The following is a 20,724-nucleotide window of genomic DNA, read 5'->3' as shown; positions in this document are numbered from 1 at the left end:
TGGTGCTGTGGCCTGAGATGGTTGCTTGTTCCTGCCAATGGGTCCTTCTCCAACTCTGCAACAAACTGTCCCAAGGCCAGGATGTTTCAGACGTACTGAAAACTGTGTTGGACCAACTGTAACCCCTGGGGTATTCAATGAACATACCAAGGCCTCAGAGAGATTCATGTGGGACCCTGTGACTCCTATGCCATAATCGGGGAACAGCTATTTAGAGCAGCTCACTCATTCACATCCATAGGAACTAACCATCACATGAAGTTCAGACCAAGTAGAGACATCACATGGCTAAATAAGCTCAGGTTCCTAGTCAGTCAGGATCATTGTTTGGAGTTGGAAGTGTCGGTAAGAGCTTGAATGGAGAGATTGGAGAGTGAGCAATGAGTTTGCAGGAGGTTGGAGAGTGAAGAACAGATTTGGAGTTTGAAGAGGAAGGAAGTAATTTGGAAGAGGTTAAACACAAGAGGGGAAGACAAGTCATCATTACATGGATGTTGGGTTGTAACTCAAGGATGAGGCTGTTTGGAGTCATGTGCAAGAGGTCCGGTCGGGACAGAAAGAGGATGTTGGTTGTAGTATTCTGGAAGAGGTTAAGTGCAGTCACAAGGAGATTGAGTAGTGTCCACTGGAGGAAGTTGAGTTAACCCAGAAAGAGGTTGCATAGAGTGGTCTCTAGTAAGATGGAATAAGACATCAGGTCAGGTCAGAGGAAAACATATAGCGAAGGTACAGAAGGCGAGTGAGGGTATAGCCTAAACCTGGTATGTAGGAGAGTGCACACTTGGCAAAAAGCAAGAGTCAGAGATGGGAACATTATTTGAGGTGGGCAAGCCAATGATAGGAGAAGGAATAAGCATGTGGCAGGGCATTTAGTAGGAGAATAACTAGAGCATGAGAAGAGATGTGGCAAATAGGGTGGTAGTTATGAACCTAAGGCAGAACCTTTGGGAGAGGCCCTCTTGAACATCCCCTCTGTAAAAACCTGAGGAAGGCAACACTTGTGCCTCAGTGGCAAAGCAGGAGATCAAAGGGAAAGATGCCCATGAGAAGTCCACAGAATGAGGATATGGTGACATTTTAAACCTGATCGTAGTGACAGCCAAGGAGAAGACACCACAATATGTGAAAAGTTGTATAGTGACTGATCCGGAGTTGTTCAGACATCCCCCATGAGGGCTCCCCCAATGGCTCTATCCCCGTAATCAGGCACCCCTAAGAAGTTAATATTCACAGTTGAAGAAGTAGACCAGGCCATTGGGTTACAGAAAGGGTGAAATGCTTGTGGACCATATAGGGTCTGTGTGGACCTCTATAAGAGTGAAATAACTTCTGGACCCCAGTGCTTACAAGGCTATTCAACACATTCATTACCCTAGATTGGGTACCAAGACTTGGGCTGCGGCGGTGTTAGTCCGCATATTTAAGATGGAGGATAAGGCAGATCGCAGCAATTACTAATCCATTTCGCTGCGGGATGCTACGGGCAAAACCTTTGTGAAGGTGATCCAGCGGCATCTGGTAGCTTTGGTTGAGGAAAGAAGACAACTAAGCCACCTTCAGGCGGGATTCCAAGCAGGAAAAAGCACTGTCCAACAATGTTTTACATTTTATTTAATAATTCAAAAACATTTTAAGATTACTGAAACCAATCTATATGGGGTCTTTGTTGATCTGAAGGCAGCCTTTGACAGTGTGCTCAGAGAGACTATATGGGTGGTCCTGAGAAGCAAAGACATCCCTGCAGAGCTACTTCACCCGGTCCAACTCCCGTATGAGAATAACAGAGCAGCTATGAGGTGGGGATTGGGCATCAAAGAGACAGATTATTTCCGGGGGGTTAGAGGGGTGCATCAAGGATGTATCCTTGAATCCATCCTATTTTGTCTATTTATTAACTCAATAATAGAGATGCTACAGCTGGACAATGCGAATCCCCTGAAGATGGAGAGTGAGCGTGTCCCGATTGTCTTTTTTGTGGATGATGCAGTCTTTCTGTCCACATCTCTGATGGGCCTGCGGTGTGCCCTGGCCACTTTTTAATCTGAGTGTGTGAAATTGAGTTAGGAAATTAATGCCTCAAAGACCAAGGCTATGAGATTTTCAGAGAAGGTGGCCAGGCTAACAAATCTGAACCTGAAGGCAAATGGTACTGCCTTCGAACAGGTGGATTTATATGATTACCTGGGGATCTGGTTTTCTGGGGTGCGGGGGGGCTTTGGGAAAACCAAGTTATCAAGGCCAATATTGTGTGAGAGTAAAGCAGTGGTGCAGTTAAATGCTATTACGCCAGACATGATAGGGAGGCTTTAGGGCTGGCTCTCAGCCTTTATCAGGTGCAAGCTAAGGCATCAGCCAATTATGGGTGTGAGGATACACCCCGGCTAGAGCCTCAGCGTAAATCAAACACGCCTCGGCTAGAGCCACAGCGTACATCAAACACGCCTTGGCTAGAGCCGTGGCGAGGACCCAGCAGCCCCGATCCCATGGACAATGGTATCCTTAGTGACGGGTCCTCCCGGCAGGTCCCGTCCATTTGCTTGGTCACAGAAGCGGGCAGGGGAGCCGCTAACAACAGTCGCGGTGACACCGCGCAGTGCTTACCTGGTTCTCGAGCCGGCCCAGAGGGGAGGAGGCAGGGCTTGCCGGATCTCCTGGATGAAGGGGAGAGGCGGCTGGCGCATCCCTGCTGTGCTCCTCATGGCGACCCCAGGGCTACCCGAGGCGGGAGGAGAACTCCCAGCATCAGACCATGCCCGTACTCGACTCGGCCCCAGACACGAGACCGACACCCATGTCCTCCATTACAACGTGGACGGGAATGGCAGCACGCCAGGATGGCGTCCTTTAAGGGAGGCAGGATAAGGCCTCAAGAGCGAATAGGAAGGGGGCTGGGTGGGACGCTCAATTATTGGTGGGGGCCTGAACCCAGCTGTTCAGATAAAATCGCGCCAAGCCGTTCTGATGTTTGGTTTTCTTTTCACAGGACACGGAGAAGAGAGAGGAGGGAGAATTGGAGTGGTGGGCCTATCCGAATACTAAGGGATAGGGCAAGTTGGGACTAAGGCCAACATATCCTGGGAAGCCAAGACACTGGTGAAGCAAACCGGAAGGACTTGTTTATTTTGTTTCTTTAAAGAAAAACCACTGCCTTACTAAGAAAATAAATATCCTTTCAGCATTCGCCTGGCTCCTGAGTATAATTCCACACTGGCGACGAAGGTGGGATTATATACAGCGCCATGGAAACACTATTTAAGACCTTGTCTGAGGGTCAGCAACAATTACAGCAGCTGATTCAACTACAGTCTCAACAGGCAGCTGCGGACAGACAAGCCTTCCAACAGGCCATCCAGCTACAGAGCACTATACAATCCACTGCTCAGGACAAACAGTATGAGACCATATCCCGTCTCACGGATGCGGTCGCCAATACCCAAAACCAACCCCTGGTACCCTCGGCACTCCTGCAGAAATATAAGGACGGAAAGGATCCTGCCTTTTTTTTACCAGTTTCGAAAGGATTGCCAGAAATGCACAATGGCCGCCGGAGCGATGGGGACAGTATGTCGCCCCCCTCCTGTCCGGGGTGATGCAGGGTGCCTACCAGGCGGTGAATCCCAATGGCAATACCCCGTAGGGGGAAATTAAAGCTGCGGTGTTGGATCGCTTAGGCCTGGACGATGAAGCCTACAGAATTCAATTAAGGGAGACCCGACTCAAGGCTGGGGAAAGCCCACGTCAGCTGTACTATAGAATAAAAGACCTGGTTGAGAAGTGGCTGCTGGCTCCAACCCCCGCTAACCAACCCTTGCTCGATAAAATTATCCTGGAACAGTTTATCAAAGCGCTGCCTGGACAAATGCAGAGGTGGGTCAGACAGCACCATTGGCCCTCCCTGACGGAAGCCGTGGATATCGCATCAGCATACCAGAAGGCCGGCGAATCCCGGCTACAGGCTACCGGGGTATCAGCCTGCATAGCCATCCCAATATCCGACCCCCATATGATTAGAGGTAGCCGAGCCCTGCCCATGCGATGGAGATCCTCCGATGAGACCTCCAGGAGACCAGAGGACAAGAGACCTGGAATCGAGGAGAAGACCCCGATGTTGACCCCTGGCTATAAGCAGCCGCAATGCTATGACTGCAACAAGTGGGGCCATATCGCGCAGTTTGGTCCCAGGAGAAGACCAGTCGAGCCAATGGATGTTGGTTACCTGAATCCGGTAGATGAGGAGAGCATCCCGGGACCGTATGTGGTGGACATCTGAGTCGACGGCAGGCCAACACGCGCCCTCCTGGACAGCGGCAGTAGGCAGACTGCCATATCACCAACCGTGAGTAACACTCCCTGCTTATCTAACATAACAACGCCTATTAGATGCATTCATGGGGACATAAAATGTTATCCGATGAAGGATGTGGTAATTGACTTGAATGACGCACCCACTCCCGTGAGGGCTGTCATCCTACCGTGCCTCTCTGGCCCGGTGGTAATCGGGACCGACCTCCCCAACTTTAATCAGGCATTGAGGGTCCTAGAGGAAGAGGAGAAGACTCCGCACGAACCCAAGGTTACGGGGACGGGCTCTGGATCCTGGGAATCCCACCCAGAGCGAAAAAGACAAACCCAGGCAGCATGGTGCCAGGCTAGTTAAATGACCCGCCCGTTGATTGGAAGCTAAAAGACAACAAGGACACCATAAGAGGGGAAACCCTAACCAATCCCACTCTGCGAGTGGCCAGGGAAAGGGCCACCCAGGAAGGGGAACCAAACTTAGCCCAAGGTCCAGGATTCCTCCTGCGTCGGGGTCTCTTCTACCGGAGGTATAAGGGCGACGACAACACCACGAGGGAACAATTGGTGCTACCAAAAAGCCACTGCATTCTAGTCCTACAATTGGTCCACAACCATCCCTGTGGGGGTCACATGGCTTCACTTAAAACCCAACAAAACCTATTAAAGAGGTTCTACTGGCCCGGCTTTTATGGGGAAGTAGCCCAATTTTGAAAAAACTGCCCAACTTGCCAGCTGACTAGCGGGGTCCAACCGCACGGGCACCGCTACAGAAAATGCCTCTCATAGCGGTCCCATTCCAGAGGATCTAGTTGGACCTCTGGAACCCGCCAGTCGGGGATATAAGTACTTATTAGTTGTAGTCGACTATGCCACCCGATACCCGGAGGCCTTCCCCCTGAAGGGAACGACGGCCCGAGTGTTATGTGACCAGCTAATTCCGTTCTTTGCCCGAGTGGGGCTACCCTCAGAAATAATTACAGACCAAGGCACGAACTTCATGTCGACCCTTTTACGACAAATATGTGGGCAGCTCCAGATTAAACAACTGAGAACCTCGGTATATCATCCCCAAACCGATGGATTGGTAGAACGTTATAACCAGATGATTAAGAAAATGCTACGAAGGGTGACGGGACCAACCGGGAAAAACTGGGATCAGGTGATCCCTTTGGTGTTGATGGTGTTAAGGGACACCCCTCAGTCTTCCACCGGTTTCTCCCCCTTCAAGCTCTTGTTTGGGAGACAACCTCGGACCATACTAGATTTGGTCACGGAGGAGTGGGAAGCAGCCAAAGAGGTGTCCTTAACCGAATATACCGAGGAGTTGAAAGAACATCTGATGGCGTTACGCACGCTGGCCCAAACCAACCTCATCCGGGCCCAGACAACCCAAGAGAAGAATTACAAAAAGGGGAGTTGAATGAGAACCTTCAAACCAGGTGATCAGGTACTGGTACTCTTACCTACCAGCGCCAACAAACTATTGGCCAAATGGAGAGGTCCGTACAGAATCACGGAGGTACTAAGTCCGGTAACATATCGGGTACATCAACCATACCGGGCCACCCCGGAAAAGGTATATCATATCAATCTTCTAAAAAAAATGGAACGTGCCTCTTATGGGCGCCTTCGTAAGTATCGAGGAGCCAGAATCAGAGGAAATCCTGAATACCGTTCCCGATACCATGGAATCCGTCAATTGGGGTGATAATCTATCCCTGAAGATGAAGACGGACGTCAAAAGCAGACTGTCTACCTATGCTGATGCTTTTTCCACCTTACCCGGGCAAACCGGTATATTGGAACACGAGATCAAGATAGACCCCGGGCCTCCTATAAGGCTCAGGCCTTACCGAATTCCTGAAGCCCGACGGAATGTCATCAACTCCGAGGTGGAGGAGATGCTGCGGATGGACATTATGGAACCATCCATCAGCGTATGGTCATCCCCCATAGTGCTGATTCCCAAACCGGACAGTTCGGTCCGTTTTTGTATGGACTACAGACGATTAAATGCAATGTCCCGATATGAGGCTTATCCAATGCCTCGGATGGACAAACTCCTAGAGGGCCTTGGAGCAGCCCGTTACTTAAGTACACTAGACTTAACCAGGGCTACCGGCAGATCCCCCTGCGCTCCCAGGACAAGTAGAAAACTGCCTTCTCCACCCCGCAAGGTCTATACCAATACAAGGTTCTGCCCGTTGGTCTTCATGGCTCACCCGCCACGTTCCAAAGATTGATGGACATCATACTGAGACCACATGATGGATATGCTGCTGCTTACCTGGATGACATTGTGGTATAGAGCCGAACCTGGGAAAAGCATCTGGATCATCTGGAACCAGTAGTGGCCGATCTACATAAAGCGGGGTTACACATCAACCCCAAGAAAACTACGATGGGGACCCACGAAACCAAATATCCTAAAACCTCAGCTATCTAAAACCCAGGCCATACTCGATATACCAACGCCCACCAAACGGAAGCAGATTCGAGCATTCCTGGGATTGGTCGACTATTACAGGAGATTCATGCAGGCGTTAAAGTCCAACCCGCTAAGGGACCTTAGCACCATGGTCCATGCCGGTCTCCGGCATGGTGGATGGCGGAATTACCGCCCCATCACAAGGTTGGCGGGGCGGTAATTCCCCATTCCCATTTTGCCCCATAGTGCATAATGGGGATGGGGAAGGCGCTAATTACGGCACCGTAAATTACGGTTGCCGTAATTAGCTCCAAGGTCCCTTAGCGGGTTGGATTTTAACGCCTGCAAAAAGCAGGCGTTAAAGCCTCCAACCCGCTAAGGGACCTTGTAATCAGGTGCTAATGGTTTAACAGCACCAACGCTCTTTAGGGCGCCGTTAAACCATTAGCGCCAGGGTCGTAATGAGACCCTATATCTGTCTGTACTGTTCGCAGGCAAGTTGAAACTGTTCTAAGAACAGACCTGGTGTTCGGGATGTCCGTAATTAATCAAAATGGAGGTATCCTAAGGATACTATACCTGTCCGTACTGTTCGCTAGCAAGCTGAAACTGTTCTAAGAACACACGAGATGTCCGGGATATCCGCAATTAACCAAAATGGAGATGTTCTAAGAACATTATGCCTGTCCGTAATGTTCGCAAGCAAGTCCAAACTGTTCTAAGAACACATTCGGTGTCCGGGATGTCCGCAATCAAACTAACACACGCGGTGGGTGTCCTGAAAAGTTCATAAATAAACAAAATGGGGGTGTCCTGAGGATGCTAGACCTGCCCTTGCTATTCGTCGGCAGGTTGAAACTGTTCTAAGTACACATCAAGTGTCCCGGGATGTTCGTAAATAAACAAAAAAGGGGTGTCCTCAGGACGCTATACCTGTCTGTATTGTTTGCAGGTGAGTTGAAACTGTTCTAAGAACACAGGCAGTATCCTGAAATGTTAGTAAATAAACAAAATGGGGGTGTCCTGAGGACGCTATTCCTGTCCGTATTGTTCCCGAGCGGATTGAAACTGTTCTAAGAACTTTCTGCTACTGCTATTGTTTTTTTGCTTATTTCACTTTCCATGTATATACTCATATTTGTATGTGTTGTTATTTATTTCTGTTTTGTCTGTAGTAAATAGGTTTTATTAGCTACTTATTACATGTGTAACAGTATGCAAAACTTTAATAAGAAAGTAGTTATCATTTCAGTATTGAATATCGCAAAATTATGTATATTACACTTCCCTTATGTATGCTGCACACAATGCGTATGTTTCTACATGAGTACGTTAGTATACTTGATAGAATTTATAATATAATGTATTTATATCAATCTATTGATTAATGTACTAAGTAGCTCCTGATATTTATTCAAATGATCCTTGACACTTTTTTGTGAACATTATAATAAGAATGCATTGCACAGACTTTTTATGAAAAGTAAATGCACATGTGATGTCATCAGTGATGTCATCAATGACACTTTCCTATATAAACCAATTAATAAATATTATTTTATATACATTTAACATATACATTTTTTTTTTGTACAGACCATACAAACATTGAAAATAGTAAACAAAAAGAAACATTGGATAAGACTCTCCAGCGCATGGAAGAAAAAATGGACATACTCATGGAAAATTTCAACAATTTAAAAAACTTTGTGGAGGATCACTTGAAAGAAAAACCTAGATACCATTGTCCCACATGTACCTGTCCCCCCTCACCATATCCAAGTCAATTATCCCCAAACCCTCTCCATGAACAAAAACGTTTTGATGAGACTTCCATCCCTTCTTCAACTCATATGAATCTTCTTGAAACCCCCAATTCTCCTGTGTTTGTCTCAGTTTCTGCTTCACCTTCTCTGTCATAAATTTAACATCCATATATAATAAAGTAAAATTATTATATTGTGTCCTAATTAATTTCTTGTTTTTTTTAAAAAAGCAGTTGAGGTGTCCGCTGACAGCGCGGGTGTCCGGAATGTCCATAAAGAAACAAAAATGGAGGCGTCCTAAGGACACTATGGGCCTCATTACGACCCAGGCGCTGGACCATGGTGCTATTAGCACCATGGTCCATGCCGGTCTCCGGCATGGTGGATGGCGGAATTACCGCCCCCATCACAAGGTTGGCGGGGGCGGTAATTCCCCATTCCCATTTTGCCCCATAGGGCATAATGGGGAAGGGGAAGGTGCTAATTACGGCATCGTAAATTACGGTTGCCGTAATTAGCTCCAAGGTCCCTTAGCGGGTTGGATTTTAACGCCTGCAAAAAGCAGGCATTTAAGCCTCTAACCCGCTAAGGGACCTTGTAATCAGGCGCTAATGGTTTAACGGCACCGACGCTCTTTACGGCGCCGTTAAACCATTAGCGCCAGGGTCGTAATGAGGCCCTATATCTGCCTGTACTGTTCGCAGGCAAGTTGAAACTGTTCTAAGAACACCCTTGTGTTCGGGATGTCCGTAATTAATCAAAATGGAGGTATCCTAAGGACACTATACCTGTCCGTACTGTTCGCTAGCAAGTTGAAACTGTTCTAAGAACACACGAGATGTCCGGGATATCCGCAATTAACCAAAATGGAGATGTTCTAAAAACATTATGCCTGTCCGTAATGTTCGCAAGCAAGTCCAAACTGTTCTAAGAACACATTCGGTGTCCGGGATGTCCGCAATCAAACTAACGCACGCGGTGGGTGTCCTGAAAACTTTGTAAATAAACAAAATGGGGGTGTCCTGAGGACGCTAGACCTGTCCTTGCTATTCGTCGGCAGGTTGAAACTGTTCTAAGTACACATCAAGTGTCCCGGGATGTTCGTAAATAAACAAAATAGGGGTGTCCTCAGGACGCTATACCTGTCTGTATTGTTTGCAGGTGAGTTGAAATGGTTCTAAGAACACAGGCAGTATCCTGAAATGTTAGTAAATAAACAAAATGGGGGTGTCCTGAGGACGCTATTCCTGTCCGTATTGTTCGCAAGCGGATTGAAACTGTTCTAAGAACAAACGCCTGTCCGTAACTGTTTGTTTCGCTTGTGTCGCACTTTTAATTACTTTCAGGACCCGAAAAGTGTCCGTAGAACACCAACGCGCATGCGCAAAACAGTTTCAGTGCATTTGGTGTCCTGCGGACACCCGTTCCCTTCGCGGATATGTTTGCAAAGCCATCATGTGACCACGCCCACGCTGAGCATGTGTTCTGACTGCATACCTTATTCGTGTCCCCTAACAATTTAAAACTACCTTTTCAGGCAATCCACAATATTTTTCAATAATAAATGACCATAGCACAAGTCCCAGACAGTAATCCTGACTTTCTACATACTTTTTGGGACTTTTTGAACCTTTTTTTTTTGGTGTTTGATCTGTCCGCGGACAGCGCGGGTGTCCGGGAAGCGTGCATAAGCACCCCTATAAAAAGCCACACCCCAGAGCTCATCCTCATTGTGTTTCTGGCTACCTTACAGAACCCAGAGCATTTTTGCTGCCAATTTTCCAGATTTATTTCTGAAACCTGATGGCATCCATGGTTGCACTACTGCCACCTGGTGCCTCATCTGCCTCAGAGTATCCCCCACCCCCTCCACCACCACCACCTCCCCAAGGGCCTGAAGAGCGGAACAGGAGTGAGGATGCAGAGGAGGATGAAGAGGATGACGAGAATGAGGTAGTGGAAGTCCCTACTACCAGCACTCGCTGTGAGTCTTGGGTGTGGTGGTTATTTACCATTCATGGTGACGTACCTAAGGCGCATGTGAACAAAGTCACCTGCAACCAATGCAAAATGGTACTGAGTCACGGGAGGCCTGGTTCGTACAGCTTTGGTACAACTCCTATGAAGCAACACCTAAGGTTGTTCCACGGTGGGGCCGTTCGCAAGGTTGTTCTTTGCGAGGAGCGTAGTAGGTTGACTTCCTCTACTACATCCTCCGTTTCCGATCCTGTCACCACAAGGAACACTCCTGTGGGACAGCGTATTCCTCTAGCTGCCTCACAAGCCATTCGCAATGCTTTAGACCCTTACCTTTCGAGGGTCACAGTTGTATGTATTTACTGCGATGCAGTACTCTGCAGGGGGGAGGGACTTCAAAGTGCTTTTGAGACTCTGGTCTCAGAGCACGAGAAGACCTGCTCACTACCTAAGTAAGGCCCACCCTACATCTTCCTCTCTCCACCCACCCTTTCTTATCCCCATGGTTAATGTCCCCCTTACCCTCCTTTTCCCTCCTCCCCTAGTGTGTCGTGTGTAAAAAACCAAAAAAATATATAAAACAACAAAAATTAAAAAAAGGCTCTTTTCAGAGCCGCCTTTCACATTTTAAAAATAGAAGTGGGAAATAAATGGAGCAGGGCCTTGTGTATTTTTTAGAAGTCCGCTGAGAGTTTGCGGACATCTAACATTTTGGGGTGCTGCCCTATCATAACCATTGCACTTTTGTCTGGGAGGAAGTGGTGCCTCTGAAAAGAGTCTTTTGGTGGTGTTTGTTTGTGTTTGAAAAACTTGAAATGGTCAACACCTACTACAAAATGGATGGCTGTAATTCCAAAAAAGGTTGCAATGCATTTTGTACATTTCTCAGAAAAATCTGATTTCCAGCATAAGTAAGATGGACTCCATCCCTGCAAAAAATGTATGTGCTACGAAACATAATATTTTCATTGTGAAAAGAGGACATGCCAACATCTCTTAGAAAGGCACAAGCAGCCTTATTGACATTTGTGGACCAAATGAAGAAGAACGCAGCCACATGTGTCTCTGCGCAATCCGAGAAAAAATTACTTGAGAATTTGGAAACATGTCCATGACCTTCCCAAGTCCTTCTTTCATTGCAAATTGCAAAGAAATTCCAGACACATGTCCTAAACAATTCCCTCCACAATGAATTATCATTATGTCTGGATGATGCTCTGTCTCCAAAGTAGCACAGAGAGGTAGCAAGTCCAACCACTTCATTCCACGTACTCCATGCCAGTGCACTTCCACATGTGGGAATCCAAGATCTACAGCTACTCCACAGCTTTCTGCATACACCTTCAACCAATGTATCCACGAGTCTCCCAAAATCCAAACGATCTGTTTTCTGAAACACACAGCCATAGCTAACTGTTCTTCTCTCAGTAAAAAGAGTATCTGACAAACTCTCCTGGCACAACACACCCACTAAACTTTACTGACCAATCCCTTTCTCTGCTCATTCTCATTTGCTTTGCTCCCCACCCCAAAATCCCTGTATGTAACACGCAATGTCCGCGGACTACAGCCATGTCCGCGGACATATCGTAACATGGACAGCCCTTCTACCATTTCCACTTCACTCTCTGTGCCATTCCCTCATTGGATATAGCTAAGCAGTCACACGAACATCCACCAATCACATCCAAGACCTCTACATCTAACTCCATCATCATAGATCAGCACTTCAAATGTACTGTGAATCACCCTGAGTACAACTGTCATATCACTGAAAAGCACCTACTACAAGAAATACTGTACAAGTCTCCAAGATTTCTACTTGCACCTGCATGCACATCCATATGCATGAACACAAACTACAGGTATGCATATTTTATGTACAGTACATGTACAATTCTTATACATTCATATAAACAGATTCACTGACTTTTAACTTGCATAACCTATAAAATGAACTTACTGTCATTTTTCCCATCTGCTATAATCAACTGTCACTTCCAAACCTATCTGCTGTTTAATTTCTTTTTACACACACATTTGCAAAGCATGTTGAACTAACATATTTAAAGTAAAATATAAATACTGCACATAGTCAAACAAAATTGCATGCACACACTATGTTCAAATATCAAACAACAATACTTGTACAAAAACATAAAAATCAATGTCTAAATTAACATCAGTGCTATAAACACACAAAATTACTAATTCGTTTCCTTTACAATCACAGTGAACACCGCTCTCCTGAAAAGTAGCAGCAGATTTTGAAGTACAAAAAACAACTAAGAATAAACCTGCTCATTCCACAAAAAAAGTAAGTTAAATACCACCATAATATTTTTACTATTACTAAAACACACTGTGGGGTTAATTCATGCTATTTCTGTGCCTAAAAACAGAGATTGTGCACCATTCTGTCCACAAATCCCCATTTGTTAAACAGAGATTTACAGGAAGAATGGCGCACAAATCCCCATTTTTCGGCACTCAAATGACATAACTCAGCCCCTACAATTTTAATATTATAGAACAAACAACTGTTTTAATTCTATACCATTAGATTTACTATTTGTGCTTCTCCTCACCACCAGCTTACTTTCTACTGTCATCTGAACCCCAGTTTAGTAGCACATAAATTCAAGAATACCCATCCCAACTAGTTGTAGTTGCCCAATGCACAATCACACACCATCACATACATCGTTATTATCATACTCAGACACTCATGCACACAGCACACATACATGGCAGAACACCCCAACCCATACTTTCTTTATTTTTTTCAACAGACCCTAAAGAATGTCTACCAAAAATCAAGTCCGTAGAAAGCAACGCAGAAGTAGAGCAAATGAAAATAGAAGTGTCCAAAATAAGCATCCATCTTTAGCAGAATTTGTACAAAAAGTTCAAACAAAACAGGTAATACAGTCATTTAGCGAAACAAACAAGCTTCAAGTACAGAAGCCTCCACTATCAAAATGTAAAACGAAACAGAAAACGATTAACAAGAATTCACCTAACACTACTTTTAAAACTGTTCCTATAAATCTTGATATAGTACCAAGTCAGCATACCAAAAAAGTATTTTAGCAAAAATGTTCCGTCACAGAGTCCTTCAAAATCTTATAAAAACAGTAGAGAAATCATGCACAACCCTTAAAACCTACCATAGGAAATTAATCTCAGAAGCTTTGATAGACAGTGCAATCCTTCTCAAAGGAAAGTTATTTATTTTAGTGTTAAACAAAATGAATCCACTAATAAAACTAATGAATACATTACAAAAAAGACTTCTCAATAAACGAAAGGTTAACAAAAATAACTTCTCAAATATCTGTGGAGGTGAGTGGAGTCACACTACAAGCACAGAACCATATTTTAATGAAGAAGCATACAAACAAAAGCAAACAAATACAATTTCCATACACAGCAGTGGACGAGGTTATGAAAAAGTTAATAATACCATAATAGAACAAGAAATACTGCTTACAAAAATATCCCCAGAAAACTTAGAATTACCTCTCAATTCAACTGAACCAGAATGTCTAGTATACAAATGGCCATGCACGTAAATGTGTAACATTCCCAAAAAATCTTTCAAGTCTTTACGCCAATTCCTCAATCAGTATGTAAAAGGCAAAGACAAAATCAAAATTAAAATACTGCAAAATATGGATACCTGTCCAGTGCGCAAGTACACAGGACTACAAGGACATTCATTGGCCTGCATTTCAGGACCTACTTGCAAAACCACCTTCCATCATATCAAAATGATATCAACACATCATTCAAATATAAGAAATCTAGTCTATAAACTGTGCTATGCTAAAAGTCCTGCTTTAGCACTAGCCAATTTAAATAACATTCTTCTACATGGTACAGCAAAAGACCTACTTGAAGAAATCGGCTATATCCAGAAAAAATATTTTGGAAGTGAAAGCCACTTACAGAATGAAATAGCTTTACAACAAATTAGCAACAATTGTACGCATGGCACCTTCTACTACACACATACAAAAAGAAATACTGAAATTTAAAAGTACATCTGCTGAAGTACCATGTATGTGTATGTTGCTGCAGAACTTTTTTTTATAAAAGTAACACAAAATCTGTAGACCTAACATACAAAATCGAAGACAATGAAGATTCTAAATGGTTTGAATTAGCTCTCTACCTTATAGCAGAAAACAAATATGAAATAACTGACCCTTAATACTTTGCAGTTACTGCACTATAAAACTTGACAACAACCAAACTCCTTCACGTGCTATCACAAATAATTTGCAATTATTCCCACTACCAAATACCCTAAAACAACTCAATTTATATGAGAGCATCATAATTCAAACAGTTCACCCCTTTCAAGCAATAATATGCCTTCAACCAAAAACAGCAAAATAACCTCCCTCTGAATTGGTGAAAGGCATTCGTGGCAAAGTAGTGTATTTACCATTAGATCTAAAACAAAATGTGCACACTCTGGGAGTGCAATGTCCAATGGAGCAATCTTTAATTATCTTAGTAAATGGTGTACCTACAAAAGACAAAAAGAAATTAGCAACAACTCTTAGGCTTACATAAAGTTAGACAAGTCTTGCAATATCTCAAAGACAATAATGAATACTACAAAGAAATTAATATTGAAGAAAACTTGAAGGAAATCACTGAAATAATTCAGGGGTCACCAGACACTGGTCAATTTGAGCTTCCAGATTCTGCTACTGTATCCAATACTTTAGACCATTATACAATTCATCCATTGCACTCTAATGACACCGTAGAAGATGCACTAGAAACGTACCAAATGGGACAAACAAAAGGATCACCAATCAGCATATGGGAAAAAAGTATAGAAGCACATGCTTTTCCTCTACTCTTTCCTACTGGCAAAGGAGGAATGTACGATGATAGACCTATTCAAATAACAGCCTCAGAATACCGCGCGTTATGGATGTATTCTGAAGATCCCAGATTTAGACAAATGTGGAATACATATTCCACCGACTCTTTGAAAGTGAACTAGCAACTCTATGTTATGGAGTTGCACACACATTAAAATCAGGAACCCACTTTCAAAATATGTCAGCTACACAATTATTATAAAAAGTGCAAGAAAAATATGAGGTTTTACAATCAAGTATTACATATCTATTAGCAAAAATGCGTGGTACTAAAGAGTACTGGTTCCGACGTCATGGAGAAGTACGTTGTATGATAAGAAACCTTGGCCCACCCACTTGGTTTGTTACATTAAGTTGTGCAGAATATGCATGGGAAGATTTACATGATTTCCTACGCATATCAAACAAAAACAAAACATCATAGATATACTAACACTTGGAGAACTTTGCTCTCTAGATCCTGTTAATGTTTCAAGATATTTTCATCATCGCTTTATTGCTATGCTACACTTTATTTGTAATAAAACTGTTCCTCCCCTCGGAGAAGTGCAACACTTCTTTTGGAGAAAAGAATATCAAGCCAGTTTTATGGATCAAAGATGCTCCTAAATTTGGTCAAGACAATGATGCCACTGTGTTACAGTTTATCGAAAAATATGTCACTTGTGAAATTCCACCGGAAGCAACAAGTAGTGATCTTCATGCACAAATTTTACAATTTCAAAGACACAAATGTGGCAAATATTGTCGTCGCAAATACAAAAACAAAGGGAAATACTACACCAAATGCCGCTTTTGTTTCCCTAGACTAGTTAAAAAAACAGGTCAAGTGAACAACTTCATGTCTTCAGTTAGACATACTGTTAAAGTTAAATCACTTCAAAATACATATTACATAAAAAGAACAGAAGAAGAAAAATATATCAATGATTACAATGCAATCATTGCCCTCTTATGGAATGCAAACATAGATGTGCAGTACATTGCAGACAATTCCACTGCAGTTGCACGATATGTTACAGCATACTTAACCAAAGCAGAAAAAAAATAGCTTCAAGACCTCTGGAATGACCTGTCATCAAACAAAACACTGTGTCAGAAATTATACAGCTTGGGCATAAAAATGCTCTCCCATAGAGAATGTTGCTCCTATGAAGCAGCAGATCGTTTAACCGGTGCTGCTTTGTATGGAAAATTGGAAAATATAGTATGGCTAAGTCTTGGTCCTGCTAAATCTAGAAAAAGAGTTCTGAAATCATACGACGACATAGAAACAATAGCCAAAAATGATCCCAACAGCCAAGACATTTTGAAAAACAATTTGCTGGACACATACTACCCAAACAGAAGTACCTCTTTGGAAACCATTTATCTATACCATATAGCCCAAAACTTCACATACAAAAATAATATAAAACCTGATGAAAAAAAAGGTAGATACAGAGTGACAAATTGTGAAGGCAGCTTAGTAAAACTCACCAAACCAAATTTAATTAATCATATAAAATTGTCATTAAAGACTCCTCAACATAAATAACTATATTACATGTCCCTGCTACAACTCTTTAAACCATGGAGAAAAGAAGAAGAAATACTAGATAACTATGACCCCTACGAAGATGCTTTCAAAGCAAATGAAAGCATTATAACTGATATAAACTTTACACACTACAAAACAATGTTTCACAATGAACAGCAACACGAAGAAGAACTCCAGGCCCAACTAGATAAGGACACTCCTGACAGTAATCAACCTTCTCTAACAGGAAGCCAAGAACCACTGGGGCAGCCACCAATAGCAAGTGAGGCAGAATTAGCTATGACGGAAGTAGAAAACATCACGTGTCAGTATGAAGATAAAGAAAACTTAACTATACTACAATCAAAACTTAACAATGAGCAGCGTAGCATTTTTGAAGAAGTAACAAAAGAAATTGCACATGGTGTACAACATGAAAATAAAGAATGCACCTGCCAAAATAACAAACCTATACTACTGTACGTCAGTGGTGAAGCTGGTTCTGGCAAAACATTCTTAAACAAAATCATCAGCAAATTCCTTCAACAATTGACAAACAACAAACTGTCAGCTGTTGTCACTGCCCCCACAGGTTTAGCTGCCCCCAACATAGGCGGTGTCACTTTACACCGATTACTACTCCTGCCAGTAGAACACCAAAACAAATTAGACTATTACAATCTTTCTACAGAAGCTGCAATGGAACTACGCAGACTATTAAAACAAATGAAAATGCTACTAATAGATGAAATGAGCATGGTCTCCAACCTAATGTTGGCTTTGATTCACCTCAGATTACAAGAAGTACTCAAAACAAACTACGAAGAGCTCTTTGGAGGAAAACACATTATTGTTTTCGGAGATCTTCTTCAATTGACACCAGTGAAAGGTGAGCCTATTTTTAAAACCTTAGGACACAAACTCTGCCGTAAAACTGTTGGCAGGATAGGAAATGTCAACCTTTGGCAACATTTCAAATACAGAGAATTAACAGAACACATGTGGCAATCTGCAGATCTCACTTATGCCAACATCTTAAAAAGTATTAGAGTTGGTATACTATCTCAAGAAGCACAAGCAATATTGAAAACCCGGCACATTCATGCACTTTATGGTGATAATGCATGTGCTATGGATGTTATGGAACAATTAGTGCACAAAAATGTCAATTGTATAGCCTTAATGCCAACTCTTGCAAGCTGTTTCAAATTCAATGAAACAATGTTAAAAAAAGAAATGCAACCAATAATTGAAATTAGCGCCACAGATAAACTAAACGTACATGGCATGACACTACCCATGTGTGAGCAAGCCACAACAAGACTAAATCGTTTAAAAAATTCAATCTCCAACACAGCTGGATTGCAAAAAATATTAAAAGTATCCTTAAATTGTAGAGTAATGCTTAAACGTAACCTTGACGTGGATCAAGGACTAGTTAATGGAGCACTGGGTACAGTTGTTGGCTTTCAAACATACTCACGTGAGAACACATTCAGTTTGTCAATATTCTCTTTGACAAACTTTCAGAAGTAAAAACAATAGGACGCTCAACAGCTCGATTCCTTCTCTTCAAAGACATATATTTACGCAGAGAACAATTTTCTCTAACTCTTGCATACGCAGTCACCATTCATAAAAGGTCTTACCCTAGACAAAGCATTGATAGAAATTGGTAACACAGTCTTTAAAGAAGGCATTAGCTACGTAGCACTGTCACGCCTACGCACAATTTACGGTCTATTTCTAATAACTTTGATGCAAGTAAAGTAAACGCTGATATTCCTTGCATTTTAGAACACAATAGACTTTGTTCACTATACACCCCCCATCTACAAACATATCCTGTTCCGCAAAAAGGAAAATGTTCTAAAAGAAAACTAAATCAAACAGAAATGCAACAGGATGTCACTGCAAATCCTCCAAAGAGACTAAAAGAAACTAAAACTTCATCAAGTACCACAAGCAAAAATGAACCAATTAGGGAAAGTCAACCAGGTACTTCTTTAAAGAAGGAAGACAAACTCCAAAAAAAGCAGTTAGATACAGAATTACCTGGACCATTTAAATTCTCAAATATAGTTGGTGTAAATTGCTACGCAAATGTAGCAATGAATATTCTATTTCAATTACCACCAATTGTTGACAACATTTACTTACACAGTACAGACCCATTGTGTTTGCAAATGGTAGTACTTCGCAGAAATGCAGCAAACAATCCTGACAACACGTATAGTGTTTTTGGAATAAGACAACAATTGGACTACTGTGCTGGAATGGTGAAATTCACTATAAACTCACAGGAAGATCCACAAGAATTTCTAATGTACTTAGTATTAGTACTGGAAAACAAAAACATACCTATAAATGAAATCTTCGAGATTTTTACATGTGGAAACATACATGCACTCTCTGCAACAATGTGACACAAGAACAAATCCCCAATGAGCGCTTTGTCTATATATCAATACCTAATTGTGAATCTGTTCCATTTCAGCAACTTGTACAAAATGCAAACCACGGTAGATTATGTTCTACCTGCAATTCAGATAATCGCTCCACATTACTAATACAAACACATAGTAAATACGTAATACTAATGCTTCTACGTTACAATGCAGATGGTACGAAAAACAACTGCAAGCTGACTGGATTCACACATGGTCAAATATCACTTGGTAGGAAAACCTTCACAATAATAGGTATAATCTACCACGCAGGAGCCACAACCAACTCAGGGCACTACACTGCACATATAAAAAAAAAATGTGGATGGTTTGAATGTAATGATAGTACTGTTACTCTAAGCAGAGATTACCAGCTAATCTTACAAACGCGTATTTAATGTTCTTAAAACCAAAATTTGATAACTGAACTGTACTTAAACCTTAAGTATACTTGTAGTAAAAAAATATAAACTGTTACAATATTTCAAAACCTATCTAACTGCCCAAAGATTAAACAACAACTACTCAGATAAATTAATACCACTCAAATGGAGCAAAAAATAGACAGTTAGAATACGCCAATTGGTATCTAACTGTCCCAAAATTTATAATTATGCAAACAGATAAATCAATACCACGAAATTATATCAAAACATAAACAGTTAAAATACGTCTACTGGTATCTAACTGGGCCAAAATTTTAAAATATCCAAACAAATACCTAATATCTTACTGCTCACAAAAACTGAAACAATCCAATGCATAAAGCATTAGGCAGAAAGAACAAGTAAACGCGGAAAACAAACAAATAAATAAACTGTAGCATAACAGAAAAAGGTTTTTTTTTTAATCCAACATGGATTTTCTTTCTCCCACAGACCCAATGATTTTAGCAACAAACACAGAAACTTTGCAAATTGCACAGTACTCTGGTTTGTATTCTACTAAATATGAGGGACAATAAAAAGAAGAAAATGTTGATTGTACGATGTAATAAGTCATTTTAAAATACTAATGCTAACATGCTATTTTCTTTTATTACAGAAATGAACAAGAAAAACATGGACTCCCGTTACTAAACCAAATAGTACATATAACAAGATAAATACAACCATCGCAGCATATCACACCCATCCAAGCTTATAACATTGTTCCTTATAAATTCGTTTTTGACCAAAGTTAAAAGCCAGTATGGGTGTGATATGCTCCGGTGGTTGTGGCCAGGGCATACACTCTTGGGAATGCACCCAACATTCTATACCCTGGCCACAACCACCGCAGCATATCACACCCATAGATGCAAGCATTGCAACCATTTTTATGTCCGCGGACAGGGGGAAGGTCCTAGGACACATTCAACTTGCCAGAGGACAATACAAACAGC

The sequence above is a fragment of the Ambystoma mexicanum genome, chromosome 5q (genome assembly GCF_040938575.1).
Source record: "Ambystoma mexicanum isolate Mex_15411 chromosome 5q, UKY_AmexF1_1, whole genome shotgun sequence".
NCBI classification, from domain to species: Eukaryota; Metazoa; Chordata; class Amphibia; order Caudata; family Ambystomatidae; genus Ambystoma; species Ambystoma mexicanum.
The sequence above is the reverse complement of the archived record's forward strand: the minus strand, read 5'-3'. Positions refer to the sequence as shown.